Source organism: Taudactylus pleione, unplaced genomic scaffold (assembly GCF_031769625.1).
Source record: "Taudactylus pleione unplaced genomic scaffold, aTauple2 ptg000242l, whole genome shotgun sequence".
NCBI classification, from domain to species: Eukaryota; Metazoa; Chordata; class Amphibia; order Anura; family Myobatrachidae; genus Taudactylus; species Taudactylus pleione.
The window spans coordinates 6,926,658-6,932,774 of NW_028284644.1; positions in this window are offsets into that span (position 1 = coordinate 6,926,658).

Consider the following 6,117-nt stretch of genomic DNA (forward strand, 5'->3'; position numbering starts at 1 on the left):
ACTGGCTTTGCCCCTTTTGAGCTTCTTAATGGGAGAAAGTCACAGGGTGTTCTCGAACTTCTGTGGGAAGCATGGAAAGCACAACCAATAGAGGGCGAAATATCCTTCAATATGTGGTCCAGATGCGTAATCGCATAGTCCTACTAGGTCAATTGGCCTGGGAAAATTTGGTACATGCACCGGAGGCTCAAAAACTTCTCTATAACCGCAATGCCCGATCTCAAATATTTCACATGGGGATAAAGTCCTTTTGTTGTTACCTACTCAGGGAAGTAAATTACTAGCAAAGTGGAAAGGGCCATTTGAAGTAATTAGATCTACCTTTCCTCCCCTGACATCTCCCCCTCTCTCCTCACTCGTATCTCCAACTGTCTCTCTGCTATTTCTTCCTGGATGTCCCAGCGATTTCTTAAACTTAATATGTCTAAGACTGAGCTGATCATTTTTCCACCCTCCAACATAACCTCACTTCCCACTATTTCTTTAACAATTGATGGCACAACTATCTCTTCTAGCCCCAAGGTGCGCTGTCTTGGAGTTATCCTGGACTCCTCCCTCTCCTACAAACCACATATCCAGAGCCTCTCACAGTCCTGTCACTTCCATCTCAAAAATATTTCCAAGATTAGACTCTTTCTCACCCAGGATGCCACCAAAACCACATACACTCACTGGTCATATCCAGATTGGACTACTGTAACCTTCTCCTATCTGGCCTCCCCAACTCCCATCTCTCTCCTCTCCAGTCTGTCCTCAATGCTGCTGCTCGACTCATCTTCCTCTCCAAACGCTCTACATCTGCCTCCCCTCTCCTACAAGCCCTCCACTGGCTCCCCTTCCCTTTTAGAACCCAATTCAAGGTTCTCACACTTGCTTACAAAGCCCTCACCCATTCCTCTCCCATTTGCATCTCTGACCTCATCTCCCTCCACTCTCCTGGCCGCCCCCCTCGCTCAACCAATGCACGCCGCCTCTCATGCCAACTGATTACTTCCTCCCACTCCCGCCTCCAAGATTTTGCCCGTACTGCTCCCGACCTTTGGAACTCTCTCCCTCTCCCTATCAGACTCTCCTCCTCTTTACAATCCTTCAAACGGGCTCTCAAGACCCACTACTTCATCAAAGCCTTCCAGCTCCATCCTAACTTGCTGCAACATGCTCCTTCCTCCGTTTACCCCATCTGTGTCACACCTGTTTGTCTGCCCCTCCCCTTTAGAATGTAAGCTCTTATGAGCAGGGCCTCTACCCTCTTGTGCTTCTCCTTACTTTACTATCACCTACTTCTTACCCCCCACCATGGCACCTAACACTTGGTTGCTTACGCTCTGATGCATATCTAGGTGTTATGGTCACTTATGTATCAATGTATATTATCCATGTCCTTGTCCTATTTTTTACTGTAAATCCATTGTCAAATTATTTGTTTATGTACTTTGTAAGGTGCTGCGGAACACTTGTGGCGCCATATAAATAAACGATAATAATAACAATAATAATTAGAAAGGTAAATTATGAAGTCTCTCAACCTGACTCCCGTAGAGGTAGGCAGATTTACCATGTTAACCTGTTTGAAAGCATGGAAGGATTAAGAGGTAGACCCTGGTAATGACCATAGTGACCTTGGTCCACAAATTCCTCAGTCCAATGGGGTCTCTCCATCCCTTAAACCTTTGAATTCAGACAAACTAAAGCCTCCCTTGGAGAACCTTGTTAATGAATTTTCAGATGTTTTTTTTCTGATAAACCAGGGAGGACCAATTTAGTCTTGCATGACATTTTAACCCCACCTGGAGTAATAGTTCGACAAAGACCATATGGGCTTCCAAGGGAAAAACAAGCACAGGTAATCAAGGAAATACAAGAAATTTTTAAGTTTGGGGTAAATGAGGAGTCGTCTAGCGACTGGTGTAGCCCCATTGTCTTGGTTCCGAAACCAGATGGTTCTACAAGATTCTGCATAGAATTCTGCAAAGTTAATGAAGTGTCCAAATTTGATGCCTACTCAATGCCAAGGGTCGATGACCTGCTTGATAGGTTAGATTCGGCCAGATATATTTCTACCCTTGATCTTACGAAGGATGTTGGCAAATTGAGCTGACAGAGGAAGCTAGGAAGAAAACTGCTTGTTCTATTCCATTGGGCCTTTTTCAGTGGAAAACAATGCCTTTTGGCTTGCATAGTGCCCCGGCCTCTTTTCAGAGGGTAATGGATCAGGTGCTTCGCCCTCATCAGAATTATGCTGCAGCATACTTTGATGATATTGTCATATATAGTGAGCCTTGGAAGGCCCATGTTAATAGGCTTAGGGCTGTTCTTCAGTCTTTGAGAGAGGTAGGTTTAACTGCTAATTTGAGGAAATGTGTTCTAGGTAAAAATGAAACCAAGTACTTAGTGTATGTGGTGGGTAGTGGGTGTCTGAAGCATCTTATGAGTAAGGTAAAGGCACTAGCTGATGCCCCAGTTCTCACTACCAAGAAAGAATTAAGGTCCTTCTTGGGTTTAGCAGGCTATTACAAGTGGTTTTTGCCTCACTTTTCTACCTTAGCAACTCCCTTTAACAGATCTTTTGAAAAATTCTGCTTCAAATAAACATGAGTAGTCTAAGGACTGTCAGTCTGCATTCACCAAAATTAAACATCTTTTGTGTAAAGGCTCGGTTTTAAAGTCTCCAGATTTTACCAAGCCTTTTGTCGTACAAACAGATGCCTCAGATGTGGGCTTGGGGACAGTTTTGTGCCAGGAGTTTGACGGCATTGAACATCCGATTCTATATCTTAGTAGAAATTTGTGCCCATGAGAGACTAGATATTCTGAATTAGAAAAAGAATGCCTTGCTATAAAATGGGCACTTGAGTCATTGAAATATTATCTTTGTGGGGCTAGGTTTACTGTGGTTGCTGATCATGCACCGTTAAAATGGTTACAGTCTATGAAAAATTCTAACGCAAGACTGACAAGGTGGTACCTGGCTCTCCAGCCTTTTTCTTTTGAAGTCCGGTACAGACCGGGACGTCTAAATACTGTATGAATGCAGATTTTGTCCCGGACTGGGCTGGAGAGTCGGGCCTCCACTGCGGATGATTTAGGTTCGCCCTTTAAAGGGGGAGGTATGTGACAGAGTAGGTCTCTCCCACATTCTGAGGAAAGGGTTAACCTCCCTGGAGCCAGGGAGGAACCACACCCTTACCTCAATTAAGACCAGTTAAGGTATAAAAACCTGGTAAGTTTAGTTAGTCAGTGGAAATGTGAGAGAGAGGTTGCACCTTCAGCAACTCTCTCTATGCTGGACAATCTGAAACATGACTACTGTGAATACTCTGCTTGTTGGAACTGCTGTCTCATGTACAGTAAGCTGATTTATGGTTCTTGAACTGTGTAAGAAGCCATTGCACTAGCTCTGCCTTTCAACTCTGGAAAAAAAAAGCTTACTTGTTTGCAACAGCTCAATCTCCAATTGGTTGTCTGAACTTACCCGCTACAGTATGTTTCAGTCGACTACAAAATCAACCTTTAGTGAATTTACCCCTAAATGTATTTGCTCATATCTTTGTACAGGTAAATGTAATGGTGCAGTCACTGATTATGTAGTCAATTACATGCCAAGGGCAGCTAGGATCGGTATAAATGACCGCCGGACCTATATCCGACTGTTCAATTCCCAAAAGCGGAAGACCAGCATCCCTGAAAATGCAGATCGTAAGTATCTAACTATCCCTAATCCTCTTCCTCCCTAACCCTCCTTTAGGGGTGCCTAACCCTAACCTCCCCGCTAGTGCCTATCCCTAACCTCCCCTGTAAGTGCCTAAACCTAACCCCCCCTTTCCCCGCACCCTAAACCTAAGACTCCCGGGGGGTGCCTAACCCTAACCTTCCCCGGGGGTGCCTAATGCTAACCTCCCCCTTCCCCTACCATAACCCTAACCCTCCCAGGAGGGTGCTTAACCCTAAGTCCTGAAACCTAACCCACCCCCCGCTGCTGTCTGCGCCCGGAGCCCGGCTTACCTTCAGTCGGTAGGCCACGCGTCGGGCTCCCGGCATAGGTCTAATGACAGGCGTCGGGATTCGATGCCTGTTATTAGTCCCCTGCCGGGATTTGACAGTCGGGAAGCCGGTGGTCGGCATTTCGACCATCGGCATCCCGACTTCACACCGGGCAGCTATAGGTAACAAATATTGCAGGATATGTCTATTTTCAAAAGTTTTAAACTCAAATATGTAAGACATGTATGTCTGTTTACCTTTCACTACTTTTAAGGTGCTGCATAATAGTGGTACTTAATTAATAGCAAAGAGTATAGAGATTGAATTATTATTTATTTTGTGTCACGCATCCTCAAACATAAAAGTTGGCAGGTATGCCATGGTACCTGAGGTGCAGCTGCTATGGGGCCCAGAGCTGAGGCGGTGCCATCTTCCTTGCGTTATATATAAATTTTTCACCATTGGGTGGTACATTAGAGTCCTTACAAACATTTGCTATGGAGCCTTTAAATACCTAGTTACGCCCGTGGCTCCAGATCTCCACAGAAAATTAGGCCCATCATAAGCATGATGATGACCAGCCACGAAGCTGGACACAAAGGGCTCTATTTACTACAATCCGCATTTTTAATGCAGATTGTAGTGTGATATTACCGACTGAATTCGCATTGCGAATTAAGGCAATATCACAGGGATTTACTAAAAATCCCTTGCAGGGACAGAGCTTCCGATAAAGCTCTGTCCCTGCGAATCCCCTCCGCACACTTATAATGGTATTTTCGCAAAAAATACTGTGACAAGTGCCGACGCATGCACCAACTGTTGTGAAGCCCCGCCCACACCGATAAGCGCCACCCCCCATGATCACGGACCCCCCCTTAATTACACTTACCTGCAGTGATCGGCGCTCCGGTGATGTCCTCCGTGGCTCCGGTCAGCTGACATCCCATCCTGCACTGGGACCCGGTCAGGTGACAACCGGGCCCCAGTGCAGGGTGGGAGACCAGCTGACCAGAGGGGAGACAACACTGGAGCCCCAATCACCGGTAAGCTTTTTTTTTTTTTTTACTAAGTTTTTTTTTTTGTAGCAGTGATCAGCGTGTGGTCTGTTTAGACCACACAGCTGATCACTGGGGCCGGCTCCGGGCTCTGCTCTGCCCATTAGAGCAGAGCAGAAGTCCAGTAACCGGGGAAGACCCTGGATAACGCCACCACCAGGTGACGTTATTATCACAGGGCTTTCCTCTGTATTTTTTCACAATTTATTCTTAGTAACGTTGGTCAGATCACATTTCCAATTACAATTATGAAAAATGCGATCTGCTTAAAAATAAGTGATAACTAAGGGTTGGAGTAGAATTTTATGAATTCTACGCTAATTACCATGTAGTAACTGTAGGTGATACTAAAATAATGTGAAAAGGGTGTGAAAACACCCTTTTTCACTTTATTTTAGTAAAAATAATTTTAATAAATCGAGCCCAAAGTATTAAAATTGTATTTTTATATTTTCCTCACAAATTATGTCAGTTTATACTTTTATGTATTTAGAGGACGTTGGGGCTGATGGTGTAGGGGTTGTACACGCCCACATGACACTGGCCACTCCCACACAGAACTGGTAACAGCTCCTCCCCTTCACACAATAGAACCTTGATCATTGTTAGCTTCAGGCCCATGTGGCCCTTAATCCGGTCCTGAATTTACTATATATAATAATACTCTTTTAGTTTACCTGATGATAATAAAGAGAAATGTAATAGAGTTACAATTGTATTTATTTATGCTGGATGTTGTTTATGACATACATCAAGATGATTGTGAATCCTGTTGAATATCAGAGATACCGGTTATAGTTGTATATGTTGTATAATATAGGTAATTTTAGTCATATTATACCACAAAGGGTAAACAGTAGCATTAAAGAAGACAAATAACCTTATTAGCAAAATTCTTCTTTTCTTCAAGATTCCTGTAAATGTTAACAACATATTTCACCATTGACTCAAATCATTGTATTGTGTTATAGTGGTGATGTACATATTTACTTGTTTTAATTAATTGTATTACAGTGTTTATGTCATACTGAATTATTCTGTTGTTTATTTCATATGTATTTAGATTGACAACTGAGTA